The sequence below is a fragment of the Cavia porcellus genome, unplaced genomic scaffold, assembly GCF_034190915.1.
Source record: "Cavia porcellus strain 051 isolate PalLab524CR breed Dunkin Hartley unplaced genomic scaffold, mCavPor4.1 scaffold_17, whole genome shotgun sequence".
NCBI lineage: Eukaryota > Metazoa > Chordata > Mammalia > Rodentia > Caviidae > Cavia > Cavia porcellus.
This window is the reverse complement of record NW_026947500.1, coordinates 52,487,189-52,509,801: the sequence shown is the minus strand read 5'-3', so window position 1 is coordinate 52,509,801 and position 22,613 is coordinate 52,487,189. Positions and strand designations below refer to the sequence as shown.

The 22,613-nt window shown below is 37.6% G+C and overlaps 1 pseudogene; it reads left to right on the top strand.

Moving 5' to 3' along the window:
* LOC134470976 (glycine N-phenylacetyltransferase-like) overlaps positions 1 to 10,535 on the top strand; it is a 29,589-nt pseudogene extending 19,054 nt beyond the window's left edge.
* The last annotated feature ends 12,078 nt before the right edge of the window (positions 10,536 to 22,613 follow it).

Sequence of the window (22,613 nt, the reverse complement as noted above, 5' to 3'; positions counted from 1 at the left end):
AGAGAGTGACCTGTTCACATTCTTGGTAAGTGGCAATGAACGGAGCCAGATTGTCTGGTGCTAACTCCTGCTTCATTCTGTGGAACCTCTCCATAACCTTCTACAAGGAGCGGAATGGTTGTCCTTGCTTCTGCCCCTCTAAGTGCACAGTCAAGCCTGGATGAAGTGATACAATGTCTTGCAGCAACTAAATTGGTCAAGGTCAAGAAAATACAGTGCATCCTCTACATGATGCCACCAACAGTAAAGAAACTGGTGCCTTCCCTGCTGGATACACAACAGTTACATCCCAAATCAGAGATTCCTCGTATCATGTGAGTTTGACTATAGATGTTCTGCCCACCACACTAACAACTTTCATCAAAGTGGCTTCCTAACCTCACTCCTGGTACCCATTCCTGCCAACCTGCAAGTGATTTCCAGGGTGGTCCTTCAAAGCACCATGTGGATTTTGTGCTTCACCTGCTGGGAGCCATCAAGGCCTCTGCTAGCACCTTGAATGAAACAAAATTCCTTCTCCAGGTGCAGCATAACCTGCACCATCCCCATCCCTCTCACAGCTTCCCAGCAGCAGCTCTGGACTTTCCTCTGCCACTCAGTCCCACGTGCTCACACACACAGGGATGTGGGAGATGTACTTGCTGTTTGCCTGCCTACACAGCCCTTTCCTGTTATCTTCATGCATTTCTCCCTTTTTGTGATCACTGCCCTCAATTTCAAATTTCTGATTTGCTTCCAGATGCCTTTTAGAGTTCCTTACCTATAATGACTTTCATTTTCATCAATCCTCACCATAAACTCACATTTTGATTTTAGTTATTGTCCTTGTCCACATCTGAAAGCATCCTGTTTGTCTGTGAATCTATGAATTTGTCCTTTGAAGCCTCCTGAGTATCCTAAAGTCTCCGTAGGTGGAGGCATCTGATCTGAAAGCCTTGCTGATTGCTCTGCATTAGACAAGCACTGCCTGGCATCTCTTAGATTCTTAATAAATATACATAGTGAAAAGATTCTCCAACAAAGAAAATAAGGTGTGTCTCTTCTGTGTATTTCTGGCATAAGAAGGAATAGGGCTGAAAAACGATGTGCATTTGCCCTGCAGATGCTGAATGCCTGTGTATCTGTGTGACAGAAAGACCTTCATTCTCTTAATGAAGTGTGTCACTGCACATCTTGGAGATGCAGAGTCAGTTAGAGCCCTATTAGTGCCCCTGGTTCTGTCCAGGGGACCATCCAGGTATGAGACATGTTTCTGTCTCCTCCCAGGTCAGGATCTGAAGATGAAGGGACTGGTGCCCCACACACACACACACACCACGGCTGTTGAATGGCCTAACTGGGGCTCGAATTTGGATCTAATGCTACCCAGTGGGGTCCCCCTAACCAGGTGTCTCTGGTAGCTCCATCACCCCATGTTCGGAGCCCTTAGTCCTCCATTTTCTGTTACAGGAGGCGCCTGGACTCCACAGCATTGACGTTGGACTTTAGGTTCTCAGTGTATGCAGCATGATGGCTGAGGATACGCGGATGCTAATCTTCATGATTCCAAATGCTGGCTTTGCTGTTCACTGGCTTTGCTCTGTGGTTCTGCCTCATTTTCTGTTGAGCTACTGTCCTCATCTGTACAATAGGGCTGATGTCTTCTGCCTTAGCTTCTGTGCAGCTTCACAGTCAATGCGTAAAAAATACTGAAGTTTTACAAATCTTGCCATGCAATTCTGATGAAACACATTGCTGTTAGACTTTTAGAAAATTAAATCTATTGTTATGATTTAGATATACATAAAGATTATATTCATATAGAGAGTTTGTACCCATATATTTGCACCTTGATTCTTTATTTTTCCCACTCTCCCCCACCTTCAGCCTGTCTTCTACTCCATATTTACAAAGCTTTGTTTCATTTCATCCCACTTTTCTCATTTTTTTCTTTTCCCTTCCATTCCCTCCTCTCCCAGGTTGCCCTGTCTTTTGAACCATTTCTTCCTATTTCACAATAAGTAGTCAAAATTTTGGTGCTTATTTATGATTTCAGCTTCACCACCAGAAATACATGGGATATTTACAAGTTTGACTGAATTATTTCACCTCAGTATGATCTTACATTGCATCCATTTACTAGACATGTCTCAGATTTATACTTCTCTGTGGATGAGCAACATGCATAGAGTAAAAAAAAACAAAGATTTTTAAAAATCCACTTTACTGTTGATAGGCATTTGGTTTGTTTCCAAGATCTGGCTATTACAAATTTTGCTGCTACAAACGTGGTGCACTTATATCACTGTGATATGATATTTTCAATTCTTCTGAAGATACCCACAATGGGAAGAGATGGTTGAATGGGGCCTCTAATCCTCATATTTATGGCATGTCCACATCAATTTCCACAGAGGTTGCACCAGTCTAGATTCCCCCCAAAAGTGCAGAAGGGTTCCCTTTTCCCCACAGCCCCTCCAGCACTTGTGATTGCTTGATTTTCAATAATAGCCATTGCTTCTGGAGTGAAATGGAATCTCAGTGCTGTTTTAATTGGCATCCCTAGAATGACCACTAATGGTGAACATTTTCCAAATAATTATTTGCTATTTTATTTCTTCTTCTGAGAGACACGTATTTACTCTGATGTTTATTTCTGGATTGCATCTTGAAATCTGAGGGTCTGATTCTTTTTTACTGCTTTATATGTTCTAGATATAAATCTCTTGTCTGAGGGTCAAGAGGAAAAGATTTTTTCCCACTCTGTGGGTAATCTTTTCACTCTCTTGAGGATTTCTTTTGGTGTGCAAAACTTTGGAATAGGATGAGATCTCTGTTGTCAGTCCTAGATATTATTTCCATGTGGTCAGGCTTTTGTTCATGAAATCTTTGACTGCCTAGTCTTCCAGAGTCCTAGCTATTCTCTCCTCCAATTCTCTCTCTTTTAATGTTTAGGTCTTTGATCCATTTGATTTTGGTTTACTGAATGGTGAAACAGATGGTCTAGTTTTCACGATTGGCATGTGGGAAGCCAGTTTTCCTGGCACATTTTTTTGAAAGGCTATCTTTTTCCAATGAATGTATTTGGAACTTTTGTCAAAGTTCAGTCCTAAGCAACAAAATCAAAGTAGATGGCATCCCATGCTCTGATTTTAAAATATACTACAAAGCTATTGTGATAACAATAATTAACTTTTATGGAGTTTTTCTTGTGTGTGTGTGGCCGGGTGCTTGTTATGCCGGTTTGTGAGAGATCTTATTTATTGCTGTCCCTTCACAGAAATGCAATTTTAATATCTCTATTTTAGGCCAGAAGAAAAAGAGGCATAGAGATACAAGTTATCTGCACAAAATCACACAGTTAGTGAGATTATGACTGCTGAGGTTTCTCATCACCTGTCTTCCTACTTCCATCTCAATTTGCTCTCTGGAAGGAAACAATGTATTTTTTTTCTTTAAAGAAAAGGAAACAAAAAAATACATGGAGATAAGAAAGGGTAGAAATAATACAAAATTACAAAAAAAAACAAATGGTAAGAAATCGCTGGGTGATAAGTTACATACTGTCATCTTAGAAATAGCTGTTCAGGTTACAAAATTAAAGTATTTAGAATGACATTCAAAAAATGACACTACAAACAGTTCTGCTCAATGATCAAACAAAAACTCAGTAATACGGTTATCAGTCCTCCACACTTGTTTTACATCTCAAAGAGGGTAAGATTAAACACATCAAAACAGAACAAAGCAGTTAAAAAATAATTTAAAGAAATACAGATTTCAAAGCAAGTCCACTGGAGATCTTCACTGTATATCTAACTGTCTCTAGTTTCTTACAAATAGTTGTCCCCATCTTCACCCACTTTATATACTTATTGCATATTATAGAACCAATTGAATAATTACAGGATGATGAAGGCTTTTTAGGTCTTCAAGATCCAACACTAGGGAAGACAATAATAACTACCATCGCATCTCTCATTCTCTTCGTGGTAGCTGTCCCCATCTCTACATATGCTGAAATTGAACTCAAGAGACCAGACCAATGTCATTCTAATCAGCGAACAATAGTAATGCTAGAATTTATATCATAATGCTACAAAACTAGCATTGTGTTTCTTAGCATCTCTTATTCAGAGTATCTGTTCATTACATCTTGCATTATATAATCTGTTTCTGTAAATAATTTTTTAAAAAGAACTCATGTGTGAATTTCTACATATATATCTATCCTCTCTGTGTTATAGGGAAAATCAAGTCGTAACAAGACAGCAAAACAAATTCCTAGAAAAACATGCAATGGATAAGACATATAAGACCACAATATAAGTGATCTTCTATAGTTACTATGTTTTCTCTTGTTATTTTCAATAGATTTGTCCACAACACCGGCTTAGAATAGTTAAACATAGTATTGCCTATTTTTATAAAAACACAACTTTGAAAGCATTGTAGGATTTGAGAGCTGTTAATAGTTAATACCAGTGTGGATATCCTTTACATCTTGTCATCTTCAGAGTAGTTGCCTCTACTTTTATGGTTGATACTAACAAGCATACCAAATTCAAATAAAATCCGCCAAGGCCAACCCATGGTCTTATGATTCAGATTCAGTTAAGATCAGTCATAGTAAGACAATGTAAGTAATACAGGATTTCAGTTTAAGTTAGTAGGAAAGTAAGGATAGTTACCATGGTATAACCTGCTATTTTTGGGTCAGATGTCTGTGCCCTCAAATCTGACATGAGTGAACAGATCAGAACCAACTAAATTCAAACTAAATATGGCGATAAGACTACTGTGTCTTTTAAATCCTGATACACTATTAACAATGACCACTGCCTTTATTTATAATGTTTCAGAGCTGTCTGTACTAAAGACTATAGCTTGCCATCTCTGCCTCATGTCTGCTACTCCACTTTTCTGCTATAATTTGTCCACCTTATTCCCTCATTCCACTGTCTGCCCCCTTTCATTGAGGCCTCTCTGCCACTGTTGCTGGAATCTTGGTATCCCTTCCTCTCTTTCTCTGGAATGTCCTTCTGCACTCTCTGTAAGGTTGGATTGGTGGCCACGAACTCCCACAGTTCCTCCTTGTCTTGGAAGCATCTTATTTCTCCATTAATTTTGAGAGAGAATTTTGACGGGTATTTAAGCCTTGGTTGTATATTATTTTTTTTCAGGACTTGGAATATTTCTACCCATTCCCTTCTTGACTTAAGAGTTTGTGTGGATAAGTCTGTTGTTATTTTGATAATTTTCCCATTGTAAGTAATCTGCTTCTTTTCTCTGGCTGCTTTTAATATTCTGTTCTTTTGGTGGATTTCTGGAATCTTGATTATTATATGTCTAGGCATAGATCGGTTTTGGTTGTTGTAGGTAGCTGGTTTTCTGTATGCCTCTTTTATCTGGATATCATTTCTTTTTGCTATACGTGGGAAATTTTGCTTTAATATATCTGTGAATATTCTTTTTATTTCATTTTTGGTTGCTCCTACTTCCTCACTCACATTCTTTATTCTTAAGTTATGTATCTTTTTGTCATCTTCTAGCCTTTGAATTGCTTCTTTCTGGTTCCTTGTTATTTTTAAGAGGCTTTTTCTTTCACAATCATATGCCATAAATCTCTCTTCAAGTTTCAGAAGGCTGTCTTTAGTTTCTGTCAGGATGTTTTGCCAGTGTTCAATGGAGTTTTTAGTTTCCTGGTAATCTCTTTGGATCAGTTTCATGTATTCTGTTATATTTAAATTCTTCTTCAGAAGTTTCTCTTTCTTTTCTGATTTCCTTAGTTCTTCCATCTGTATTCTCTTGAGTGGGGCTTGTCATTTCTTTAACTAATCTCTTTATAACTTGCCTCACTTGGATCAGGAGTACAGCTTTAAATTCATCTATGAAGTCATGGAGGTATTTTTTAATTTCGGCAGATGCTGTGTCCAGTATTGGATGGTTACTGTGCTTGTTCTCTTCAGTGTTTACTTCTCCTTGGCTTATTTTCTCATGTTGGGCAGCTGGAGATTTTTTTTTTTAATTTTTATCTCTTGTCATGTTTCTGGATTCATTCAGACTGGAGTGTCCTGGGCGTCTCTGGCCCTCTCCTTATTGCTTAGGGCCTTTCATAAGCATGCTGACATGAGTTTTTGCTGTCCTCCCCAATTTGCTGTTATCTGGGGCAGCCTGGGATGCAGGGGTGGTACAGGCTAGCCTCCAGCCTCTGTTCCAGTCAATCCATAAATTAGGCTGTACTTTCTGGATGTCACTGAGATTTGACTATTTTGTATCTGCTTACTGGGCCTGAAGTAGAGGCTTGGTCAGCCCCAGCAGATCCTGCCAGTTCTCTCTGTGCCAGAAGCAGCTGACTAATGTCACCATGGCACAGGGTTCTGCCCAAATCCCAGCTGTTTTCTTCCAGACCTCTTTGTGACAGGATCACCAGGACAGCGGGTCTGCCCAATTCCAAGATGTCTTCCATTAGTTCTCTGTATGACGCTGAAGCCAACACAGCGTCAGGCTCTGCCCAATTTCAAGATGTCCTCCACCAGACCTCTCTACAGGGGTGACTCGGTGATGTCACCAAGCCGCAGTTTCTGCCCAACTCTAAGATGTCTTCCGCCATACTCTGTGTTATTGATATCCCCGTGGTGGCGGGCGCTGCCCAGTTCCAAGATGTTCTCTGGCCAACCCCAGCAGCTGTGGGACCCAGTCCCCAGTACTCACTAGGGCTCCGTGCAGGTCCTCCTCTTGAATCTACTGCACACCATGCTGCTTGCCCTCACTGCGCTCCTGGCACAGTGTGGAATGGTCAGAAAACTGCACAGTGTTCAGCTTCAGAGTTCCAGAGCCTCTCACAATCTCCTCTGGTGCAGCGGGGCAGTCCTGGCTGCTTCTCAGTGTCCCGGGTCTCAATTTCCAGCAGTCACCAAAAGCCAACACAGCTTTTCTTGTTGGGTCCACAGGTCAGTTTGCTGCATTAAAGGCACGGGATTTGCAGCCTCCCTTTATCAGCCTTCTCAGTCTCAGCACGCCTTTAAATCCTCCAGCCACGCTGTCTTGGTTAATAAGAATCATTATCCATTCATCTGGCCCTCTCGATGTTGTCTAGCATCTAATATGATTCTAGCATCTAATATGATTTCTAGCATCTAATATGATTTTTCCAGGGAGACTTTCCGCCTGATCCCCTAGCAAGCTGCCATTTTAGGGTCTCCCTCAGGAAACAATGTATTTGATATTATGTGCTGTTCTTTTTCCTTTTTCTCGGCAGCAATCAAGAGAAGTTTAAACTCTCATCACTGGATGTAGCTCATGCTGCCTTAGTGAATAAATTCTGGAGCTTTGGTGGTAATGAGAGGAGCAAGAGATTTATCAAGTGCTGTATCCGGACCTTCCCCAGCTTCTGTTTGCTGGGGCCTGAGAAGACCCCTGTGACCTGGACCATGATGGGTAACACTGGAGAGCTGCGAATGGGAGCCACTGTGCCTGAGTACCAGTGCTTGGGTCTCATGTCATATATCTCATACATTGAGACTAAGAGCCTTGAAAAACTTGGATTCCCCATGTATAGTCATGTAGACAAATGCAACAAAGCTGTATAGAAAATAAGTGACAATCTGCGTCATGTCACTATGCCCTGTTACTCAAGCCAGTGGAACTGCATGCCTCTGAGAAGCTGTCTCTGAACACCAGACAGTGTTGGGGGGCTGTGATGTGGCTGCAGTAGACAGAACAAATAAGTCACAAGCAGCAGGGAAGGGTTGGCATTGTTTTAGCTCTATGGAAAACTGCCAGTGGTCAGTGGGATGTCATGTTCTTGCAGCCATATTACTTTCCAGGTCTAGCATTCCTGACACGGGCTGCACCTTTCTGAAATCACCACAGTTTTCTGAAGTGGCCAAAGTCTGTGTCCCATGTTCTGTATTTCTGGATCCTATTGCCTCCATTATTCTCCTAGGTGCTGCTGTAATTCTTTTCCAGGAACTGTCTCATATCTCATTGTTAGTTGAAAAAGCTTAACGGTTTGCCAAGATGTGGTGTCTTGTCATCCTTAAGTAGCAGATAGTTTGTTTTTCTCTGGTCCCTTTATCCAGTGGGCCAAGTGTCCTGCCACTTCTGTAGGTATCACAAAATGATTATTCTACTAGAAGCCCTTTGATTTGCATTCCGGCTTCATAAGCATGTTAATCCATGAAAATATGGCAGTGAAACCTATCATATATGTAAAATAATATGCACTAATAAAAATGAGAAGAAATCATGTTAAATACTTCACAATTATGTGATTATAGGTAGGTATGATACAGGAGAAATTTCTTTTTCAAAAATAAAATTTATTAAGTATAGTTAAGGCCCATAGTATGAGGCTGTGAAACAAATGATGATAGGGAAATGGTTACTATAACAAAGCAAATTAAATGGCACATCATTTGTCATATCTACACAATTTTTTCCACACTCACAACAGTTAAAAATCTCATTTTGTATAAATGACAATGTCATCAGTTCATACATTAGATCTCTAGAGCTGTGCATTCTATATATGAGCTGTTCTGTCTGCTCTGATTCATATTTCTCTCTTTTTTCACCACCAGCCTCACTTCTGACAAAACCACCCTTTAGGTCTCTGTCTCTAAATCTTTGAATCTTTGAAGATTCTATATATAGTTGGGATCATATGATTTTTCTCTTTCGCTAATTCCACTCACCATCATAGCTTCTGTGATCTTTCATTTTATACAAGGTGACATGGGTAATTAAAACACATTTCTCCGCTGTTTCTTTCCCCCTCCTTAAAAAGTACATTTGCTACTTTGAAACTAACAATACACAAAGCACTATTGTTACTCTCCTACAATCTTGCTTTGAAATATTTTAGCATTGCTTTTATTGGATTTTTTTCTTTGAAGTAATGCTGCCCAATTAGAAAAAGTCATGCAATTGCATGTATGTGTAGTGATTGTGGTGTAGTGTCCAATTGATGGGCTTTAGACTCAACTTAAGGGTCTGTAGAACACACTTCTGGGTCTGCCTGGCGGAGTTACGGAGGAATGTCCATGGGGCCTATCTCTGTTCCAGATCAAAAAATGAGAGAAAGCAATGGATAGAAAAGAGGATTTTATTAGGGGCACACCTGCATCATTGGGGACTCTGGCTCCAAGTGGCAGAACATCAGACAAAAGAAAGGTTCCAGTTTCATATACTTAGTCCAAGAATAGGGGTGATCTTCAAAGAAGAAATTGTGGCCAATGAAACAGGTTTATATGAAGGAAAACAATGATAGGCCTTCTAAGATGCCAAATTTCAGCATGTCACAAGACACAGCTTATGGTGAATCCAGGAAAACAGTTGTCACCTTTACCTGTATTCTTGAAGGAAAACAGATGATGACATGTCATAGACCTTGCTTACAGTCACATAATAGCAAATGTTATCCTGTAACAGAGCAAGGAATTACAGCTACTGGGAAGAGGGCATTTCTAACAAGAAAACTCATTATTCTGTAAGTCCTGTTTTATCTCTAGTTATCACTCCTTCCTCAGGAGCCCTTTTCTACTCTGGCTCTTGGCTACCATGAAACAAGCAGCTGTGCTCTGCCATGCCCTCCTTCCATGATGCTTCTGTCTCAGAGCCAGGCACCTCTAGGCTAAGTCACCTCATAAACTGAGCCAAGTGATATCTCCCTTCTTTGAATTAATGAGTGTCAGGTATTGTGTTTCATCACCAGAAGCTCAGTAGTACAATAAATTTACACCAAGAATGGGACCTTTGCTGTGAAAGTGTCTGACTCTGTGGGTTACCAATGGAACTCACTTACAGGAGGCACTTGGAAATGTTAAGAGATGTGAGCTAGACAAGCCCCAAAATGCTCTACACTGAGCTTGGTGGAAGATTCTGATGGAGAGGAGAGTGCTCATCATGTCACGGGCAGTAAGGCCAGGCTCTAAGATGTTTACAGGGGAACAAAGACTCCAGTGGCAGTTGGCAGAGAAATCATATGCCTGCCCACACTCTGGCAGAAACTGCCTACATTGTGCATGTTTCCCATGGATTTTCTGAGCTTACTGTCTTCTTTACTTTCCTCCTGTTGCTGAGAAAATTTGCCCAACACCCAAAAGAGAAACCGTTTTTTTGGCTCCCTATTGTTAGAGGCTTCAGTTTATAGTTGACTGGTTCGAAGGTAGTGACATGGCAGAGAGGAATGGCAGAGGATAAACAGTTCATGGCAGGCAGAGGCAGCAAGGCAGCAAGCAGCCAACTGCAAGCAGGCAGCAAGAAGCACATTGCCATGGCCTTAAATCCAGCCATCTGAAGTGGTATGTGCCTATTTACATGGGTCACCTGTATTTAGGGTTTTCCAGTTCATCTGAAATTCACCAGTGGTTGGTCAGAAAAAACCATTAAGCACAATCCTTTAGATGACAGTATGGGCTGACTTTTGCTTGTTTGGAAGACAAATGGGAACTGTAAACATTGATTTCTCCTCCTGCACTGTATGTGTGGATGAAGCTATCACACTATACCCTATCGATATATGCAAATAAAATGCTTAATGATGAAAAGAAGACCAGTAGTCATCCTAACCATGAGGACTTGCCCTCTCCTGATGCTCAGCCTTACATTCACTGACTTATTGCCTTGTCTCATTCTGTGAACTAAGTGAGCATATACTGCCATTGTTAGATGAGGAACCCAGGCATCACAGAGTTGAGTGGCAAGCTGGGGATCCTAGAGTGGCTGACCTGCCTGGATATGAATGGAAACTGAAACAATGCTCATGCATTCTCTGAGAATAGACTCATTAATCCTGGTGCAACTTTATGTGTTGCAAATCTGTTTCTTAAAAAATAAGCTTAAAAGAAAAATTACAGAAATATGTTTGAAATTAAAGAAAGATGTTGGGGATGAGAGAGAGAGACTTCTGCCCTGCCCTGCCTCATCGTTCTTACAGTAAGAAGTTCAGTGAGTGGACCATTCACGAAACAGCAGGACTACAGCCCAGACAGTTAACCAGAACTGTTTATTGCATCTGCATCACTTCCACTCTTCTAGTTCTGTGATGTTTTTCAATTGTCTCTTTAGGTTAAGTTACCCACCACAATGTTCCTTTTGCAAAGTCCAGGGATGCTACAGATGTTAGAGAAATCCTTAGTGGAGCACCTGCCGGAATCCATAAAAGTAAGAGTGGAACATGCACAAGAGAAAAAAAGGACCTTTAGCTGCCTATAAAAGAAGTGGGGAAGAAAGCATTCATCAACTTGTGTGTGAGGTACTCTACATTTAGCATCTCATTTAAATCATGTTGCCTTGATTGAAGAAATGTGTATCATACCCCTCAGTTCTATAACCTGACCAAGACCATAGCCAATGTGCCAACTCAAATCTTGTCTGAGCTTTGGGGTGTAATGAATCAAAACATTTCCTGCTACTTATCTGAAAACTGTATTATATAAATCTGTAAGTTTTCCATAGTTGAAACTTTGACTAAAACTATCATATTCATGTTTAATTGCTTTTCTTAAACATCCACTTATCTGTTCCTTCTTGATGAACAGAACAAATCAATTTGTGTTTTTTCCAGTCTCAAATGAATAGTTTTAGATTTGAGTGAGCAAGAAATGTCTTTAGAATGAGACCAATACTCCTGTACTCAGAGACATGTCCCCAACTAGCCCCAGCGCCTGAAATTACAGGAAATAAAATCTCATAGAGCTGAAATGAAAAAGAATCGAATGTAGAAAGTAGCCAGTATAATTCTTCTTACTGTATTTTATGGAACTGACAGAAAATATGCATGTACATAGAAGTCTTAAACAAAGTAAGGAAATAATTCAAACTGACTTTTCCAAAATACTTCCTTTATAACATCAGAATACATATGATGTTCAAGTGCTTAAGACATATTTTTCCCTGGATGAAGTACATATTTTTAACATTTTAAAATGATTATAATCATCTTAATAATGTCCTTCAATAATAATGGAATTAAAATTTAAAACTTTTCTGGAAGGTCCTAAACTTCTGCAAATGATATAAACACACTTCTAAATATATCATCCTTTACTGTCACAAGGAAAATGAGAGTATTTTACCTGAATATAAATGAGAGTGCAGCATAATACAATTTATGAGACCTAAGTCCATCATTGACAACTAGAAAAAGCACGGCATTAAATGCTATTTTTAAAAAAATTAAAAAACGGATAGTGTCATCTAACATGATTTAGGTTTCCAGCCTAAAATCTAAAAAATTAGTACGAACTAACTGCTTTAGTGAGTGAAATGAAGGAAACAGGAGAATGGGGTGAAGGAAAAACTGGAAGAGGAGGAAGAGGAAAGGAAGAAGTCAATGAGAAAACAGTAAAATAATAGCTAAATTCTATGCATCATCTGTTCATCCAAAACTGGATTCTCAGAAAAGTTTAATAATGTTGAAAACACTTTGACCAAAGTGACCAAGAAATAGAGAGAATAGTCATAATTTATTAATATTAAGAATGAAACAGGAGACAACACTATTAGCTCAATGGAAATTATAAACCTTTAAAGATGTTCTTAACAACACCATGCTTACACATTTCAAATTTATCCTGTAAAAAATATGAACATTGAAAAGTCACTGAAAAAGAATTTACAATTGAAATCTTCCTATTTCTGTAACTTAAAATACTCTGAGAAGAAAACTGCTCATCCAGATGGCTTCATGACCAATTTCCACCACATGGGTGAAGAACAAATAGTGCCAGGGCACACAAAGTCTTCCAGAAGAGGGGAAGGTAGGTAATGTTGACTAGCTCATTCTAAGAGATTAGAATTACCCTGATAGCAAGACTGGAGATATACAGTGTAAAAACTACACAGTACATCTGTCCGTGAACACAGATGCAAAAATAGTAACAAGATAGCATGAGGTCAAACACACTATTTACGAAAACTAGTGTATCACAAACAACTGGAAATTATCTTAAGAATTGAAGACTCAACATTCAAAAATCAATAATGTCACTTTCTATATCAGCAAACTAAAGGAAAAAATCAAGATGATCTTCTTGACAGTTATACAACTATTATTTGACCAAATTTGATATTCTGAATAAACATAAAACCACTGTAGCCTAGGGAAAAAAAGGATTTTCCTTAATCTGATAGAAAGAAAATGAATAACATTTACAGCTACTATTTAACTAAATAGTGAAAGAGGGTTTCTCTACCATGGACATCAAGGCAATACCTACCTTCAATACTAATATTCACAGTAACAGTGGTTGGTCTAGCCAATATAAAAGGCAGGAAATGAATACACTGTGGGAAAAAAGAAGCAAAATAGAGAGAAGAAGCACACAGATTATGATTTTCTAAGCTAGAAAATCATATGAAAGATACAAAAAGAGCTTTAGGTAGTAATAAGTTCAGCAAGGTGACAGGATTCAAATCTAATATATGAAATAACAAAAATCAGTTCCATTGTTATGAACTATCAATGCTCAACTAAGCATGAAACTTAAGAAGCAGTACCATTTACACCTAAGGAAAACAAAAACTAAAGGAGAAACAAACCTTTAGTTGTACAACTTTGTTAGTCTACATTTTTTTCTAATGACTCAAGTACCTGGACTTCTCTGGGCAGCAGGAAGTTGATGTGTTTAGTACAGCTCTGACATCAGTCTCTTCAACAGGAACTCTGGAAAGAAAGGCAAAATATTCTACCTTGTGTTAACTTTGGCTACGGATTATGTGCTTTGTTTAAAGGTCATTCATGGATCAAGCCACATGAGCTTTAGGTAACTCCAAACCACAGGTGAATTGCAGTTAACACAGTGCAGCTGTTGAGTGGGCTGAGTCATGAGGTAGACATCTTTGACATAACAAATTCATTGTTTTCTGAGAAACACTGCAAAATTTGGAGCTCAGTCGCAGCATTTTCTTGTAAAATTCGTAAAAGCAGAAAGTCAACAAGGTAGATATTTCCATTCAGTAGTTATTAAATCTCTGGTAAGGGAAAGATTTGTGTATTGTGGCCTGACGCACTGGTTGTTGTGTCTGCAAAGAGTAAACACTATATAGGCTTGTGTCACACATCAAATATCATTCAGTCAGGTTGCAGCAACAGAGAGAGAGAGAGATAGAGAAACAGAGACAGAGAGAGAGAGACAGAGAGAAGACAGAGAAACAGAGACATACAGAGAGAAAAAAGAGACAAAGAGACAGAGAGAGATACAGAGAGACAAACACAGATTCCAGTTTTATTTTTAAATTGAGTATCTAAAAATCACCCATTCCAAATTCTAATGTTTAGAAAAGTAATCGTTTTTTCCACAAAACAGGTTTCAGTTGCCATATCAAGGTTCCCCAAGTGACAGAGTATTTAATGTGGTGAAGTGAAAATTTTGCTTCCCTTTTTTCTTAGTCTAACTTGAACTATTGGAAGGGAGGGACAGGGAACTTCAGGAGCAGGCTGTGCCTTAGTTGGTGAAATGGTTATTGCTCCATCGCCCTTTCTCAGTGGCATTTTCTGGCTTCATCTGCTGAGGGACCATGCTCTCCACTTGACCATGCTGCCGTGCACACTGAGTGTCCTTTTCCTCACAGCTTAAGCACTTCTACCCTTGGCAAATCTTTTTTTTTTTTTTTTTTTTTTTAATTTAAGAGGAAAAAGAGAAAAACACAAAACAGAACAAAGCAGTGTAAGGTTACACATAATACATAACTACAAAAAAAAACATAACAGTAAGAAATCACCTGTTAATAGATTACATAATATCATCTTGGAAATAGTTGCTCAAATCACAGTATCAAAGAATACAAAGTAGACATTCAAACGGAGAGACTGCAAACAGCTGTGTTCAATGATCCAAGATAAGATTCACAAAGATGCCCATTCTGGTTTGACTACCCTTGGCAAATCTTTTTTTTTTTTTTTTTTTTTTTTTTTTATTTAAGAGGAAAAAGAGAAAAACACAAAACAGAACAAAGCAGTGTAAGGTTACACATAATACATAACTACAAAAAAAAACATAACAGTAAGAAATCACCTGTTAATAGATTACATAATATCATCTTGGAAATAGTTGCTCAAATCACAGTATCAAAGAATACAAAGTAGACATTCAAACGGAGAGACTGCAAACAGCTGTGTTCAATGATCCAAGATAAGATTCACAAAGATGCCCATTCTGGTTTGACTACCCTTGGCAAATCTTCCTCAACTCATTCAGTGCTCTTCATATCTCTGGTGTTTGAAGACCTGATTCTAGACAGGAAAGTAGAATTCTCAAATGCATGATGTTTCTGGAATTTGGTCACCAGAGCCCAGGATTATACCACTATGATTTGTTTCTTATTAAGTAGGAGAGAGGTCATGTCAAATTTCTGGAAAGTAATATGTAAATATTTAGGAGATAAAGAGACTTCTAAACATGTGATATCTGATCTTCAAAGTTTTCTTCTAAAATTTGTAATAACAGTTATATTTTCAAAGACCTAAGGACAAAATTTTGCTTCAAGTATGAGAATAAAATATCTGAAAAAACAGAAAAAGTCTTCAATAAGATGTAAAATATTTGAGGTAACAGGGAGGCTCAATGTGGAGGCTGAAGCCTGCCACAGAGATCCCTACATAACTGTGTAGCCACAGGACTCTGCCTAGAACCTGGTAGGACACTTCCCAGCATCTTTGAACACTGCAGGGCCTTTGGGTCTTCACCTATGTCCTGGTTAAGCCTCACCAGGCATCTTCCAGATAGCTGGGAGCTATTGCCTATGAGCTGAAGCTAATCACAGCAATATCTACCTAGCTGTGCAGTGGTGAGTCTCTGCTTGGAACCTGGTGGTGCCACACACAGGTCATCTAAGAAGCTGGGGAGTTTTGTGTGTCATATAGCATGACCTAAAAGCCTTCCCAGTATACGCCACATACCATTCAGCTTGCTACACCACTCAGAACATGATGGGGCCCTACCCAGTGACCTCAAGCACGTGGGGTAATTCTGTGAGCCATTTGGGGCATGCTGAAGATCCACCCAGTGTGCCCAACCCTCCAGCAAGCTTCTAAGTGCCACTAGGGACATGGAGAATACAGGAAAATAACATAATGAAAGAACACAATGCAACCTCAAACATTATGCCCATGCCAAACAAGTCTAGGAGACATAAACATACTAGAAAATGTGAATCATACACCTGAAACTTCTGAAATGATAGGAACTGGAGTAAAGAACCAACTTTTAAGAAGCTATAGAGGAATTAAGATCAGAATTAATCTCCCAGGTAAAAGATGAAATGATAAATGTAATGAAAGAAATGCTGAACACATCTAAACAAGATTAGTTAAAAAATCTAGGAGCATGGCAAGAACATGGAAACCTTGCATGAACAACATAAGAAAACAATAGAATATGTGAAACAGATTAAGAATACATTCAGGAAATAAAAAATACCATCAGAAGCTGGTAAAACCACATTAATGAATGTGGTCTTCAAACCTAAAAGACAAGATTGCAGATAATGAACAAGAAACAATAGGTCATTTCAAAATAACAAGGAACTAGGAAATAACAATACAACACTTACCAGATGATGTAAGGAAAAAAAATACAAGATTGATAGGTGTGATTGAAAAAGAAAGTAATGACACAAATGATAGCAACAGGCTATTTACAGAAAGAATAGCAGAAAATTGCCCAAATGTGGAAAAGGAAACCGACATACAGATAAATGAAGCATATAGAACTCCAAAAAGCCATAACCAAAATAAATCTACACCCAGATATGCAATAGTCAACATGCCAAAAATTCAACATCTGAACAGAATATTAAAAGCTGGTAGAGAAAAAAGACAGATAACCAATAAAGGAAAGCCCATCAGAATCACAGCAGACTTTCTCAACACAAACAATGAAGTCAAGAACAGCATGGAGTGAACTATTTCAAATCCTGAAGGAAAATGGCTTCCCACCCAGATTGATGTACCCTGAAAAAACTGTCCTTCAATATTGATGGACAAATAAAATATTTCCATGAAAAAGGGCAATTGAAGAATTTCATGACCACCAAACAAACCCTGCAAAGAATACTGAGCAATATTCTAGATAGAGATAAAAACAACTACAATTCTAAGAATAGCATTAGAAAAAAGCCACTAAGCACAGCAGACAGTTAAAAAATACTAAAGAGAGGGGAAAGATAAAGAACCAACAGCAGAAACATAAAATGACAAAAATGAGTCAATATATATCAGTTATAAACATTAATGTAAATGGAGTCAATTCATCCACTTAAAGAAACAGCCTGGCAGAATGGATCAAGAAAAAACATCCAAGTATATTCTGCATACAAGAAAAAAATCTCACCCAAAAGGAAGCATATAGACTGAAAGTCAAACGAAGGAAAACAGTACTTCATGCAACAAGAACCAAAAGAACAGCAGGGGTAGCTGTACGGTTTATAGCCAATGTGAACTTCAAACCAAGAGTGATCAGAAGAGATAAAGAAGGTCACAATTTAGGTAGGAGAAAACTTCAAAAGGAAGTGAAAACAATCCTAAATATATATGCACTAAATATGGGAGCACCCAGCTACGTAAAACAAATACTAATAGAAATGAAAAATAAAACAAGCAATAACACCCCATTGACACCAAGAGACAGATCAACTAGACAGAAAGTCAGCAAAGAAATAAGAGAATTGAATCAAGCTTGTGAACAAATGGACTTACAAGGTGTGTACAGAATATACCACCCAACAACATCAGAATATTCATTCTTCTCAGCTGCACATGGGACATTCTCTAAAATAGACCATATACTAGCCCACAGAACATGCTTAAGTAAATGCAAAATTATTGCAATTATTGCACACATATTATCTGATGATAGTGCTATCAAACTGGAAATTAATGACAAAGGAAACTACAAAAACTCCATAAATGCATAGAAATTAAATAATACACTCTTGAGCAACCAATGGGCCTCAGAAGAAATTAAACAATATTCTACAAGTAAATTAAAATACAAATACATCTTACCAGAACCTGTGGGACACAAAGAAACCAGACTTCAGAGGAAAATTTATTGTGGTGAACTAGCACATCAGAAAAACAGAACAAAGACAAGTAAACAACCTAATGCTACAACTCAAACATCTAGAAACAGAAGAGCAAACCAAGCACAAAGCCAAAAGAAGGGCAGAAATTTTAAAGACTGCAGCAGACATCAACACAGAAAAGACTACGAAAATAATACAAAAAACTAATGAATCAAAGAGTTAGTACTTTTAAGAATAAATAAAATCAATAAGCCTCTGAGCCACCTTATTTTAAAAAAGGAAAGGAAAAATTAAATTCAGACAATAAGGAATAAAAAGGGTGAAATCACTACAGAGCCTGTGGAAGTACAGAAGATCATCAATACCTACGCTTGAGAGGCTGTGGGGAAAAAGGAACTCTCCTGCACTGCTGGTGGGAGTGTAGACTGGTACAGCCTTTGTGGAGATCTGTCTGGAGATTTCTCAAAAAGTTGGGACTGGAAATCCCATTTATTCCAGCTATTCCACTTCTACGCATATTCCCAGAAGAACTGAAAGCATCATACCACAGTGATATATGTGCACCTATGTTTATAGCAGCACAATTTGTAATCGCCAGATCTTGGAAACAACCCAAGTGTCCATCAACTGAGGAATGGATAAAAAAAGTTGTGGTATTTCTATACAATGGAGTATTATTCAGCTATAAAGAAGGATCACATTGAGATATTTATTAATAAATGGGCGCAGCTTGAGACCATACTCATAAGTGAAATAAATCAATCTCGCATGTGTGAATACCGAATAGTTTCCCTAATGTAAGTAATGATTCAAATATATAAAAATATGTGGTAATCATGATTCCCCATTAGGTGGCCTTGAAGCCTTTAAAGTTTTCACTCATTAATTAGAAAGGCTTTATTCTGGGCTTCTTGATATGGAAATATTTGAAGCTACAGTATATGAAGTTTTATCCAAATATTTCAAGGAAAAAGACAGACTATTAAATCGGGTTATTTGGTGGTGAAGCACGAGGTTGCTGAAACAGTCATGCTTTGACCTCTATTGTTATATTGTTATGTCCTGTTTTATCTCAATCTCCCCCTTATTCTTTTAAAAAAATTATTTAGTCATTTCTTATGTTTGTCTTAATTAAAGAAAAAATTTTAAAAATTAGGATATATAAATAGTAACTCTTTTTGATTTCCTATTAACTTGTTTTGAAGTCCTGTAATACTCCCATGATCTTGTTTTGACTGATTAGACTCTGTTCCATTCTGTATGATAGTATCAAGTTTGAAGATATAGGCAACTACTTTGAAGGCAATAAGATTCACTAGGATACCCATTCTGGTTTAACTATTGTCTTCTTTGGAAGTCCTGTAATGTTTTCAATGCCTAAGTTTTATTGGTCTTGTTCTCTACTGTTTTGTCCAACTTTATAATATCTAATGAGATAGACAATTCTTTTTAAGGAAACAAGAGACAACGTTGATAACCATTGTTGATAACCTTGTACTCTGTTCTACATCATGTGCTATGTCTATACTTGGTTTTGACTGACAGCTTTGTTTTGCCATATTTGACTGTATTCTCTCCCCCCCAAAAAAGTAATAAGCACTAAGGAGTAATAAAATCCAAAATGTGTAAATTTTGTTGTAAAAAAGAGAGGGGAAAAAAAGAAAAAAAAAGAAAAAGCTCTAACGGATATAACAGCAAGTGTGTTTAGGGGTGTTAAATAGCTGACTATATCAATGTTTTTGGATCATTGAGCACAGCTGTTTGCAGTCTCCCTGTTTGAATGTCCACCTTGTATTCTTTGATACTGTGATTTGAGCAACTATTTTCAAGATGATAATATGTAATCTATTAACAGGTGATTTCTTACTGCTATGTTTTTTTTTTTGTAGTTCTGTATTACGTGTACCCTTACACCACTTTGTTTTGTTTTGTGTTTTTCTCTTTTTCCTCTTAAATAAAAAAAAAACCTACGTCAAAAAGTTTTACACTGATAATTTTGATAATATAGAAGAAATAGACAAATGACTACTAACATATAAATTATCAAAGCTGGAGCAAGAAGATATAAAACAGTTTAATAAGCCAATTTTAGTTTATGAAATTGAAAATGTAATTAAAATTTTACCAATAAATAAAATCCCAGATGTCCTGATGGATTCACAGCTGATTTCTGCAAGAAATTAAAGGAAGACTTAATGACAACACTGTTCAAACTCTTCAATGAAATTGAAAGGGAAGCAATTCTTCCAAACTCATTCCTGGAAGCAAAACCAAAAAAAGACCCAAGCAAAAAGAGAACTACAGGACAATTTGCCTAATGAATATAGATGTAAAAATCCTGGCAAATAGAATTCAACAAGTGATCAAGAAGATCATATACCATGATCAGGTGGGTTTCATCAAAAGAATGCAAGGAAGGTTGACCAGATGCAAATCAAATAGCATGATGAATCATATCAATAGAGCCAAAGATAAGGATTACATAATTGTCTCAATAGATGCAAAAAAGCTTCTGATAAAGTGCAATACTCATTCGTGATAAGAACCTTATGGAAAATTGGCAGACTGTCATTATCTGAATCAGATAAAAGCCACCTATGACCAACAACCGGCATCATATTAACTGGTCAAAAACTGACAGCTCTCATTCTAAAACCAGGAACAAGACAAGGCTGTCCACTATCAACATTCCTATTTATTATTGTTCTGGAAGTGCTAGCCAGTGCAATTAGACAAGAGAAATAAAAGAATTAAATATAGGAAAGGAAGAAATTAAACTATCATTATTTGCAGATGACATGACATGCTATATAGAAGACCCCCAAAACTCCACTGAAAGATTTCGACATGTAAGCTTGGCATCGTGGCTCATGCCTGTAATACCAGCACTCGGGAAGCTGAGGTGGGAGTATCTTGCAAGTTTGAGACCAGCCTGAGCTACAAAGTGAGCTCAAGTCCATCCTGAATTGCATAGTGAGACACCGGCTCAAAAAAAAAAATTAAAAAAGCCTTCTACATATAACAACCAAATTCAGTAACATAGCTGATTACAAAGTCAACACTCAAAAATCAATAGCATTCTTGTATACCAACAAACTCACTGGGATGGAAATAAGAGAAACCACACCCTTCACAGTAGCATCCAGAAAATAAAATACCTAGGAATCAATCTAACAAAGGAAGTGAAAGATTTATTCAGTGAAAATCACAGTACTCTGAAAAAAATTGAAGAGGACCAAAGAAAATGGAAAAACATTCCTTGATCATGGATAGGAAGAAAAAACTTTGTGAAAATGTCAAAATGTCATTCTACTTCCCAGAATCAACAACTGGGATCTCATCTTATTAAAAAGTTTTTGCATGACAAAAGAAATGTGCAACCGAGTGAAAAGACAACCTGTGTATTAGTCAACTGTCCCTCAGACAAAGGACTTTTATCTAGACCATATAAAGAATTTTAAAACATCAGACCCCCAAAATTAAAGACACAATCCAAGAATGAGCATGTGAGATGAACATACACTTCTCAGCTGAAGAAATATAAATGGCAAATAAATACATGAGGAAATGTTCAACATGATTGGTCATTAGAAAAATACAAATTAAAACCACAGTGAAATTCCATTTTACTCCAAGAGGAATAGCCAGAATCAAGGAAACCACCAAGAACAAAGAAGTGGAGAGTCTGTGGGGAAAAGAAACACTTCTTCACTGGTTGATAGAATGCAGACTGGTGCAACCACTGTGGAAATCAGTGTGGAGGTGCCTCAAAAGACTGGAATTAGAGGTCCCATTTGACCCAGCTATTCCACTTCTGGGCATATTCCCAGAAAAATTAAAAGCATTATACCACAGTGATATATATGTGCGCACACACACACACACACACACACACACACACACACACTATATCTATATCTATGAGTATTGCTACTTTATCAGATATAAATATTGTGTGTGTATATATATATACAATATACATATATATACAATATACACAATTGTATACATATATATACAACTTGTAATATCTATCTTGGAAAAAATGCCAATGCCCACTAACTGAAGAGTGGATAAAAAAAGACCTGGTATTTTTATACAATGGAGTACTTCTCAGCTATAAAGAAAGATCACATTGAGGCTTTTATAAATAAAAGGATGTGATATGAGACCTTACTCATAAGTGCAATAAATCAAACTCACATGTGTAAATACCATATAGTCTCCCTAGTGTAAGAAACTGAAAGAATAAATAAGATACAAAATCTTCAATAAATATTGTGAAAGGGTAAGAAGCTGCTCAAAGAAGAAAAAATAATTCAAACAGGGAAAAAGAAAGCAGAAGGAAGAGAAACAAAATAAGATATAAATTTGTATATATACAAAGATTACTAAGATGATTGTGCTACTCATTCTGCTAGTTCTTGGAAAATAACAGGTAACATCCATAGGATTAGATCAATTTTGCATGCCCATATCTGATAATTCAAAAACTTATGAAGATACTATGAAAGGGAACAAAAATTGTGTTCCTACCACCTTGTTTTGAAAGTCTACAATGTTATTGTTTTTGGCTCTTAGACATAGTTATTTATTTGTCG